Below are 12,752 nucleotides of genomic sequence, written 5' to 3' on the forward strand. Positions count from 1 at the left end.
ATAAAAAGAATAGCATTGAAGATAATTTCATAGTTCTCAGCCAAAATGGAAAAGAAAATAAACAACACTAAAACATGATTATGTTCATGTGGAACCTGTTCATGGATGATGAGGTAGCAGTGCAAGCAGCAAAAATGAATACTGCATACTTATGTTAATTATATAGTGAGCAAATGAGCAACAATATGGCATATATGAAAAAGGGCATGACATAAAGATTGGAAGAAGGCTTATTAACAACCCATGATATTTAGATGAACACAACCTTGCTTGATGAAAGGGAGGAGGAGGACTTGAAGCATTTACTGATGAAACTCAAGTTTGCAGTCTTCAGTATTGCTACAACTTAAAGTGATGAAAACCAAAGTCTTTATAAATGAGCCAATAGGTAACATGATGATATACAAAGAAAAGATGGAAGCTGAGAGGACTTTGTCTTGTTTGTGTCCACGATCAATGCTCATGGGAGCAGCAGTTAAGAGACTCATTGTACTCGGTAAATCTGCTTCATAAGAACTTTTTAAGACATTGAAAAGCAAGGATGTTACCGTTTAGGCTAAAATGACCCAGACCCAAACAATGGTGTTTTCACCTCATATGCATGTGAAAGTTGGACATTGAAAGGGGAAGACTGAAGAATTGAATAATTTGCATTAGGGCTCTGGTGAGTAATGTCTGAAGCACTGTGTACTGCCGAACACTAAACAAATAAATGTATCTTAGAGGAAGTTCAGACATAATGTTCCTTAGGAGCAAGGATGGTCAGATTCTGTCTCATATACCATTTTCATTTGAGGTTCCTTTAAGACCTGCTTTGCCACACAACTGGTATATACATCAGTCCAGGTGGGGTCTCTCAGACCCTGTCATCTGGCTTACTGTTGGTGACCTGCCCTGAGGTTTGCTGCCTGTGACCAGACTGCCAATATTGATCTACAGAAGACTCAGCTGTCTGTTTCCTCGGCTTGCATACAGCAGTCCTCATGAGTTGAAGGACTGCCAGCGTACTAACTACCTCATGGGAGTGACTTGAACAGAGCGTTTGTACTGATCTGTGGACTAATTAGATTATTATTTCTTATGTTGTATATATCTATATCTATCTATGATTCTAGATGTTTTCTTCTTTTGTATATAGTTTTACTTTGAGTCTGGACTGACTTGAAGACACCTAACAAAAACAACAAGCAAAATCTTCTTGCATGTGATATTAATGATATTGTTTGTGAGATAGATAGATAGATAGATAGATAGATAGAAATTATAAGTGTCTTGCTTTTGTTTCTTTAGAGAACCCTGTCTAACACAAATACTTTGGACATGTTATCAGGAGGGATAATTCCTAGAAATGTAAATCATGCTTGCTAAAATAGAGGAACAGTGAAATAGCAGAAGGCCTTTGATGAGATGGACTGACACAATGGCTACAACAGTGGAATCAAGCATAAGAATACTTGTGAGGATGGAAGAGACCTGGCAGTATTTTCCTCTGTTGTATATAGGGTTACTATGAGTCTGAATTGAGTTTAGGGCACCTAACAGCAACAAGCAAATTCTTGCATGTGATATTAATGATATTGTTTGATAATTTCCTCTGGTATGTTCTCCTTTCTTTAAAATGGGCACAAATATAGATCGCTTCCAGTTAGTTTGTCTAGCAAATTGCTTTCCAAAAACTTTGGAATAGAAGAAGGAGTGGTGGACTCTAGGAAGTAGGTGGCCAGAGTCTCTTAACTAGAAATCTCCCTGCCAACCAGAATTCCCACAGCCCTCAATCTAGGAAACTAGATGTACAACATGAATTTTCAGTGTTCCAGAAATATTTAAAGTTTTTCCCTTAAAAAGAAAAACTACCCCCTTCACCCCTATAAAAATTGGAGCTGTGCAATTCACTATCCCAAGCTTGACACCCAGCTGATAGAAGGGACTCTCCTCCTCCCAACTATGCCCCAATTAGAAAACCCCCTTTCACCTAGTGCTCCAATCCCCCATCTCTCTCAGATCCCTGAGAACACTGTTTGGAGGCCAGAATGCTTATAGGTTAAGAATCTCCATATCTCTACCGTATCACCCTGTGCACCCTAGTGCGGTATGCAAAAGTTCAGTTTCGACACCCAATTTGCCCGCTTCCTAAGAAAGTTGAAATCTTGGTGACCCTCTGGTATGAAGGACTCATCCCTACTTGAGGTTCCCAAAATTAGAAGCCCCACTCACCTAGTGCTCCCATCCCCATCCCACTCTGACTCCTGGGACCTATGGCAGGCCATGAAATCTCCATGCATCTAGCCTCTATTACCTGGTCCATTCTCTAACTCCTTACAAGAGTTCAGTTCCTACGCTCACCTACCGGCTCCTGTAGAGTTGGGAAGCTGACTGAAGTCAAACCAGGGGCTTATGTATTATACGCACAATAACCCTGGCCTGCTAAATTCTCCCTATACAATATAGCAGGCTGATAAGTGAACTGGTGGATTATCAGATATACCCTCCACCTGCTCAGATATACCCTCTTTTTAGTGAGACCCACATTTACATAAACTAACAAATACTAGTACAACGCTTAAAATCCCCTTTCACGGCTTAATAAAAACTAGTATAGGTAAGCAGAAGACCACCTATTATTAAGGTCATCACTTAATATCTACACTGGTGCTCTTGCCTATCATTCTTGCTACACACCCAACCCTACCACTCCTTCCTTATCCCCACATACATTATTTCTAGCCCCTATCTGGTCTTCCTCCTCTAACCCAAGGATCCAACCCCCAATCCCCTATATAGCCCATAACTCTACACATCACCTTTAGCTGTACCACTATGCTGAGTAAACAAAAGCCAACACAGTAATCAAATACACAAACACACCCTAAATCAAGAAATAATAATAGTCAAAATCAGAAGATTCTTCAACTCCAACACAGAAAATGAATCCCTGAAACTATCAGAAAGAGAATATAGGAGATGCAGGTTTAGGATGATACAAGAAATATAGGGGGCAATTGAGAACACAAAGAAAGAAATTAAGAAAATAAAAACTCCATATCAAAAATAAATATAGAAACTAATTGGTGAAATGACAGAAATTAAAATCAGGATAGCAAAAATAAGCAACTGAATGGGCAAAAAAAGGAAAATCAAATCAGTGAACTTGAAGACCATCATGCAAACTTCAGCAAATTAAAACTATTCAAACAAAAACACAAGAGTCTTAATTAAGTCTAAGGGTGCTGTGGGACAAAGAAGAGAAATATGTCTCATTGGAATATCAAAACAAGAAGAAACAGACAAATGAATAGATAATCTAGTAAGAGAATACACAGAGGAAAGTTCCCAATATCACAAATGAGGATAAAATAACCATCCAGGAGGCAGAGAAAACTACAAATAGGTTTGACACAGTGGAGGTGGTGGGTCCACAATATAGTAGCCAAACTTGCCAACTTCAAGGAAAATGAGAGAATTTTGAGAGCAGCTAGAGAGAGAGGATAAAACAGTCATCAACAAAGGTAAACAAATAAGCATAAGCAACTATGAAAGAAAGAAGAAAGTGAAACATGGTTTCTCTAATCAGAAAAAAACAAAACCACACTGAGATGCAGTGTGTAACACCATCCAGACATGAACACACTGAAAGCAACACCCCAAAATATACAGATATAAAAGGGAACAAATACATGAATAAATTACCAAACACCCCCAAAAAAGATAAGAAAAAGAAACACAAAACAATATGATAGTAACTATCTTAAATCTATAATTAATAACACAAAAGTCAATGTACTAAATGCACCAATCAAAGGACAAAGAGTAGTAAACTGGATTAGGAAACAAGACCCATCCATCTGCTGCCCTGAAGAGACACACCTAAAACTCACAAACAAAAACAAACTTAGAGCCAAAGGATGACATAACAATTCACCAAGCCAATGACAAACGAAGAAAGATAGGTGTGGCCATATTAATCTCTGACAAAATGGACTTCAAAATAAAAACTTATAGAGACACAAAAACAGACCCTAAATAATAATCAAGGGATCAATATAGAAAGAAAATATAACAAAAATAAATATATATATGTGCCCAATGAAAGATGCAAGAAATACATCAAACAAATCCTCAAGCTCGTGAAAAGACAAATTGCCATGTTAGCAATAGTAGGAGACTTTAATGCAAAACTCTTAAGGAAAAAAAGATCAATAAGAAAGATTCTATAAAGAAACTGATTAGCTGAACACCAGCAAAGAGGTCAGCATCCAAGAAATGTACAGTTCACTCTAACCAATTGCATTAAAAATACTCATTCTTCTCTAACACATATGATGCATAGTCTAAAATGGACCACATGCTAGGTCACAAAGCAAATCTCCACAATTTCAAACATATAGAGATCATTCAAACCATCATCTCAGACAACAGTGCCATAATATTGAAAATAATACATTTAAAGAGCAAAAACATGAAAAGAAACACATGGAGACTGAAAAACACACTACTCAAAAAATAAGGGGTATTTTCCCAAATAAGACATGAAATTAGGAGGATCTTTTATACAAGTGAGGGAGGAGGAGTAAAGATGGCATCCAGGGTGAATTACCTGCCCAGTGCTCCTGTTGTTAGATCAGAAAATTAAGAGGAAAGGAGGTCAGTTTGGGAGGCTGGGTGCTAATAATAGATTCAGTGTACTATGGTCAGGTGCAGACATCCCATTGTGATTTTAACACATGAAATGTTTTGAGAACTCACTGAAACACTCTAAATTAATAACATCTGTACACAGGCTACACTAATCCCTCTCCCAATCCTGCAAGCAGCATCCACCTCTCTGTTCTTGCACTCAAGATCTGAGACCAAAGAGTAGAGTAAGTTCCCAGGGCTGCTGTCTAAAGGTGGTTATAATTCCAGGCTCTCAGAGAGCCTTCTGACAACCAGCCACAAGACTTCACACCGGAGTTCCCATCTCTGCTGTCCCCCAACAGTCTCAGGCTTTGCATTTCCCCTTGCCATCCAGTAATGGAGAGACTACGTCAGTCATCCCCCTTTACCATTCTCTGTAGCTATGAGCCTGCCAGTATGAGTAATGATAGATAATTAGACACTAATTTGCAGCAATTGACAAACCCCTGGGGCATTTATCCTTGGCAGAATGCCTATGCCCAAAGCACAACCTGCAGAACTGTGCAAGAAAGAGCCAGGAGTTGCACAAGAGTGAAGCTTGGGGGGTATTCAGATCCAGTCTGACCCAAACCTACTCAGCTAATCTGGTTCCCCTTCCCTGGGGGACAGTACAGAGCAACCCTGATAACTGGGGACCCACAAGCCCATTATAAAGAGAAAAAATATATATATAAGCCACTTTCATCTACACATGCTGTGTTTGTTTTGGTAACTTTGAATGTAAGCCATCAGAAACCTGGACCATTAGCATAGATTTAACATAACAATACAGCAGAACTCTAATCCCCAGAGTGCAACCTAGGATTTTAACATAATAAAATAGGTTTAGCCCCAGCCTCAAACTGGCTCTTTCAGTTTGGGGAACCACAGAGAGTCTTTAAATGTCTACAAACTGTGGCCAGACAGTCAAGACCAGGCCTGTGCCAAGTGGGAGGCCTGCCCCAACATGGCCCAGGGGAATACCTTAAGTCCCTTGCCTCAACTCACCCTTTAAGGCCCCCCAATATCAGTGACCACTGAGTTGTCATGGCCCCTCACCTGTACAGCAGTTCAACCCACCACTATAATAGGCCACAGGCAGTTCCCCAAACCACTCTTATCTGTCACATAGAAAAATCTCAGGACCTCTCAGTCTCCTGAGAACACAGCACCCAGTTCTTCCAAAATGACACAGATAATAACATACCTCAGCACCCTGAACAAGAAAACAAAATCAAAACACAACAGTGGTGAGGCCAGAAGACCAATGTTCACCAATCACAAGCAGGAGACCACCATATAGCACCATATAGCATAACTCCATCCAAAAGGCAACATGCCAAAAACAACTACCAAAATAACATTGATTGAGAGGGAAAAGAAGGCAAGAATGAAGCCCCCCACATATACACAGCACACTGATCAGAGGGAGATAAGAAAACACCCAAGTTATAACAATGAATCTACAGATGGTGTTAATAACTCTGACTGTCAATGCCTGAACTCACCCATTAAAAGACAAAGGTTCGCAGACTGGCTCAGAAAACATAACCATCAATCTGTTGTGTGCAACAGGCACATCCTAAGCACACAGGAAAAAAAGATAGACTAAGAATGAAAGGCTGGCAGAAATTATACCAGGCAATGTAAGAAGAGCAAAGGATGTAAACCCAATCTCCAACAAAACTGGCCTCAAGGGACAAACAATAACAAGAGAAAAGGATGGGCACTACATAATGGTCAAAAGATCAGTGGGCCAGGAACCTGTGAGCATAATATATATATATATATATATATATATATATATATATATATATATATATATATATATATATATAGAGAGAGAGAGAGAGAGAGAGAGAGAGAGAGAGAGAGAGAGAGAGAGAGAGAGAGAGAAAACCACAAAATTCATCAAACTATTTAAAGGATGAAAAATAAATCACTGACTCAAAAATAATAGCATTGTGACCTTTAATACACCCCTATCAGTGAAAGCTAGATTACCAGGAAAGAATTACAGCAAGGATTTTACAGAGCTAAACACTACATTTAGGTCACAGGACATTACAGACATTTATAGAGCTCCCCATCCAAATGCAAAAAAAAAAAAAGAAAGAAAAAACCCAACCCCAAAACAATCACATTCTTTTAAAGGTTACAAGAATCATTAAAAAAATATATAGCACATGCTGGGACACACAAGAAGGGCCTGAATAAATTCTCAGACCACTATATCATAAAGCTGGAGCTCAACAAAAGGAAGAGGAGAAAAACAAGGGCAAATAATTGGAGGATGAATAATGGTTTTCTAGGACACAAATGGGTACTTACTCTGATTGGACAGAAAATTATGAAGTTTCTAGAAATTAGTGAGAATGAGAATACAGCATACCAAAACCTGTGGGAGGCAGAAAAAGCAGTTATCAGAGGACATTTGATAGCAATTAATGCACATATGAAAAAGGAAGAGGGACTTATGACAGATAGACTATCACAAAACCTTTTTCAGCTAGAATAAATCAATGGAACAAACCCTCCAATAGCAAAAAAATCAGGGAAGAGTTAAATGAGTGGGAAGACAAGAGGATAGTTAGAAAAATTCAATGCAGCAAAAAGATGGTTTTTTTGAAAGGAATGGAGAGATTGCTGGCAAACGTAACAAAGGGAAGGATGAAGCAAGCATTAATACCAGGATGAGGGATGAAACTGGGTAATTCACAATGGCACCAATGAGATTAAAAGATAATCACAAAGTACTATGAAAGTCTATATTCTAATGAATTCAACAACGTGGAAGACATGAAGAAATACTTGGAAAATCAATCCCTCCCTAGATTATCCAAGATAGAGATCATGGAGCTCAATATATCATACCCATAGCAAAAGAAGAAATAGATATGGTTATCAAGAAGCTACCAAATAAAAAACTCCCAGAGCAAGTGGCTTCACAGAAAAATTCTACCAAGTATTCAAAGAAGAGCTGACACTGATGCTCCACAAATTATTCCAGAATATAGAAAAAGATGACAAACTCCCAAGCTCATTCTGTGAAGCCAGTATAGCTTTGATTCCCTAACAGGGCAAGGACCCCACAGGAATTGAGAAGTATAGATGACGTATCTTATGAATATAGATGCAAAAATCCTAAACAAAATATTGGTCAAGAGAATACAAAAATATATAAAACATATCTCTCATATCAGGATCAGGTGGGATTCATTCCAGGCATGAAGGGATGGTTTAACCATCAAGAATATTTTCCACATTGATCAAAAAGAATCACATGATCATATTGATAGATGCAGAAAAAGCATTTGACAGTATCCAACACCCATTCCTAATAAAAGTAATCAATGTAAAAGCAGGAAAAATCCTCAGCATAATAAAGTCCATATGTGAAAACTCAACAGCCAATATCACACTCAGTGGGGTAAAGCTGAAAACATTCAACTGAAAACAGGATACAGGTAAGGATGCCCACTATTCCCACTCTTAATCAAGATTGTGCTGTAAGTTCTAGCCAGAATAGTAAGCAAACAACAAGAGATTAAATGAATATAATTAGGGAAAGAAGAGAAATTCTCCTTATTTGAAACCAGCATGCTTTTATATAAACAACTCCAAGGTCTACAAAATAAGATTGCTGGATACAGTTGAAGTATTTAGTAAAGTAGCAGGATAAAAAATTAATAAGCAGAAATCAACTGGAAGAGAGAGCTGAAAAAGATTTTAAGAATAAAATACCATTCACAATAACTTAATAAAAGTGGAAATATCTAGGAATAAAACTAACCAAAGAAACAAAACGCTTGTATACAGAAAACTGCAGAACATTAAATACAAGAAATCAAAAAAGACCTTCACAAATGGAAGAATATCCTGTGTTCATTGATAGAAAGACTCAATATTATGAAAATGTCAATTAAAGCAATCTACAAAGTCAAGGCAAGCCTGATCCATAAACCAATTACATTCTTCACAGAAATGTAAAAACTCACTTCCTATGGTGAGAGCAGAGAGTCAGGATAAGCAAAGGATTTCCCAAAAAGAAAAAAATAGGTGTCCTTGCACCCATGCCATCAAAATCTATTATAGAGCCACTGTTATCAAAACAGTTTGATACTAGTATAATGATAGCTACTTAGATCAATGGAACAGAACAGGGACCCATAAATAAAAAATTCTGTCTGCATATAACTGATTTCCGACAGGGGTCCAAATAAACATTAAATGGGAAGAGAAGGCCCTCTTCAATAAGTGGTGCTGAAAAAACTAGATTTCCATCTGCAGAAGAATGAAATACAACCCATACTACACTCCATGCACAAAAACCAAACTGAAAGTGGATCAGAGACCTAAATGTAAAACCTGAAAGCTGTCAGAATAATCAATGAGAAAACCATGCAGGGAATACATTGGCTAACAGACATAAGAATGTAAGCACATACAGTGGAAGATGAAATAGATGACTGGGATCTACTAAAAATAAAACACCTGTGTACTTCAAAAGATTTCATCCAAAAAGTAAAATGAGAGTTCACAGACTGGGAATAGATTTTTAACAAAAACATAAAGGACAAAGGACTAATCACTAAAATCTACAGCATTCTGCAACACGGCAAGAAATAAAAAATCCTCATAGCACGTGGGAAAAAGAGGCTGAATAGATGATTCATAAAGGACCAACAAGCACAGGAGGAAATGTTCTGTATGTATAGCCATACAGGAAATGCAAACTAAAATAACGATGAGATAACATCTTAAACCCTCATTCACGGCCTGATTAAAAATATACCCAAAAAAAACCACACAAATATTGAAGAGGGTGTGGAGAGACAGGAACTCTCACATATTGCTGATAGTCCTGTAAATACTTACAACCACTGGAAGAAGCGTGAAGATTCCTAAGACAAATGGCAATAAAAATACTATAAGACTCAGAAATATCATGAACAGATGTACACTCTTTCATGTTCATTGCAGCATAGTTCACAGTGGAAAGACATTGGAAAAGCCCAAATTTCCATCAGTAGAAGAATAGATTTACAAAACAAACAGAAAAACTTTGGGATGTACATTCAGTGGAATTCTATTAAAAAAACTGATGAAACCTTGAACTACCTTATGGCATGGAGGGTTCTAGAAAGCATCATGCTGAGTAAAGTTAGGTAATCACAGAAGGACAATCACTATAGGAGTCCACTGTAACAAGGATACACAATAAGGTGAAGGCAAACTCATGCTTTCAGATCACGCAATTCTCTAAATAAGGCTGCCAAGTAATGCGGTAGAGAACGACACCAGTGACCATGAACTACCTACCATCCTCTCTGTAGGAATAGCTTGAAAACTATTTTGAAAGAAGAGTCCTCATTTCATCTGGGATTATATTTTCAATAATGGAGGAATTGAAACCATCAACATCCTAGTGTGGAAAAATGACTAACAATAGTTTTATTGACCCCAAGAGGAGAGGATACCTGATACTAGGCTCCTAATAGGACCCATTGGTCTAGGTTTCTGTACACTCCCTCCAGAACAAGGCCATGTACAATAGACTACTGGGACATTGAAGCCTGGATTTTTGAGGTGTATGACATTCTCCAAAGGTCGTAGCAGAGGGATTTGATGTGGAAAATGCATTAGGTGAACTGGGCTGCCCCTAAACACACCTTTAATCCAATGATTTAAAGTTGAAATTACAAGGAGTATGAAACTATTAATCCATCGACAGGCAGACCAAAATTTACTTATTACTTCAATGCCCTACTTTACTTATTAAGATGTGTATTATTTTGGCAGGGCTGTGTATGTTGTCAGTTGATATTTTTGAAAGTTTTGCTTCACAACCACTGCTATTGTTTTTGTAAAGATGCACTGATCTGTACAAGTCAATAATAAATTTACTATGATTCTCTACTACAAAATAATATTGGGATCTCTAAGATGAAGCAGAGGCATATAGAAAACAGTGATTTAGGAATAGATTTTGGGCATGCACTTAATCCTAGGTCCAATCTAAGAACAGTTAGTTCTTTTGACACAGCCCTATTCACAACTCAATCTCATGAAGGAAACATAGAAGATATAGGTACTATAGCATAGTGTGGCACAGGTATGAGATGGTGCCTTAGCATGAGAAATCATGGCGACTAGAATCTAGAAAGCTTTTCTTCAAACAAGAAGTCATCTGAGTGAGATATCAATGAAGCCCACCAATATCTGTAATCCAAGGAGTGAAAAAGATATCATACATTCAAAAGAGGAAATTGTATCAGAGCTTAAATTGTGAGATTCTTGTTTACGAAAGGCTATGGATGACAGTGGAAGCCCAAAATACATTTGTAAGATCTACACAGGGAATACATTTCTGGTGATTCCCTTCTAATCATAAGTGAGGAATGGGAATAGCCTGGTTATCAGACAGAAAGTACTGGAGAGATGACTAAAATAGATTTAAATGATAAATCTAAGTTGAATGGCTGAAACCTTATCAATTATTCTCCCTTTGGATACACGTTGAGAGTGATCTGGTTTTTAATATTTTCTGTTTTTTTAAATTATTCCAGATTGGAACTTCTCTATCTTTTATTTTGTTATTGTGGGTAGTATTCTTGATTGTGTTAAGCATCTTTCTATATTTTTTGGTATGTGAAACCCAGGTTGAGTGAATCTTTTGAGACAATACTGAAATAAGTGTTTGGGGGAGGTATCAAAGGGGAAGGGGAGGCATTGGGAGCTGATATTAAGGAGAGAAACAAGGAAGAAAATGTGATGAAAATGATTGTGTGGCAATTGTACAACCCTGCTTGAAATCGGTATGATATTGAGATTATGTCCTAATTAAATGATTTGAAGCAAAAAATAGAACTAGTGCATCCAGTGCTTCACCAATTTGCTGAAATATTTTCATGGATATTCTACTACAAAAGACTTCTTTAAAAGTGTTGAAGATCAGGGATATTATTCTGCAGATTAGACTGTGTCTAACCAGAGCCATGGTATTTTCAATCACCCCACATGCTTATGTAACTCAAACAATAACTGAGGAAGATCACAGAAGAGTGGGTGGCATTGGTAAGGACTATGGAAAGTAGCATGGACTTCCAGAAGATCAAAGAATTTCTCTTAGAAGAATTATAGTCACAACGCTCCTTATATGTGAGATCTTGAGACTTCATTTCAAATCCTTCAGAAATGTTAGTAGGAGAGACCAATCCCTGGAAAAGGACATCCTGTATACTAGAGGATCCGAGAACAACAGGAAGAACGTTACACAAATGGATTGACACAGTTGCTGCTGGAAAGTAGGCACAAGACCTAGCACAGGTTTTTATTCTGTTTTACATAGGGTCATTGTGTATTGGAAACAAGAAGATGGCACCTTACACCAACCACCGCCACCACCAACAAAGTCCAGTTAATAGGAAGATTGTTGAAATTTACATATCAACCACAAATGCCAAAGATGAAGAAATTTCAGTTTTTTTGAAAACATTTTATTAGGGGCTCATACAACTCTTATCATAATCCATACATTTACATACATCAATTGTATAAAGCACATTTGTACATTCTTTGCCCTAATCATTTTCTTTTTTTTGGTTCCTTTTCTTTTTTTACATTTTATTAGGGGCTCATACAACTCTTATCACCATCCATACATATACATACATCAATTGTATAAAGCACATCCACACATTCCCTGACCCAATTATTCTCAAAATATTTGCTCTCCACTTAAACCTTTTGCATCAGGTCCTCTTTTTTTTTTCCCCTCCCTCCCCGCTCCCCCCTCTCTCATGTGCCCTTGATAATTTATACATTGTTATTTTGTCAAGGGGCGATGCTGGGAGAGTGGGTTGGAAATGGGGAACTGATTACAAGAAATTGCAGATTTTATGAACTCCTGCAGCCTAAAATTGATCAAACATGCATTAAAATGCATTAATAATAATTGTTGATTAAAATGCAAAAGTTAGATATGTAGTAAATGGATCAACAGCTGGAGATAAGGCCTTGGTGATAGAATTTACACCACAGATAGCATAGAAATGTTTTGCAAGATGAAAATCTCGCTCCTTACAAAACCCCTATTA

This window comes from Tenrec ecaudatus, chromosome 2, assembly GCF_050624435.1.
Source record: "Tenrec ecaudatus isolate mTenEca1 chromosome 2, mTenEca1.hap1, whole genome shotgun sequence".
Lineage (NCBI taxonomy): Eukaryota > Metazoa > Chordata > Mammalia > Afrosoricida > Tenrecidae > Tenrec > Tenrec ecaudatus.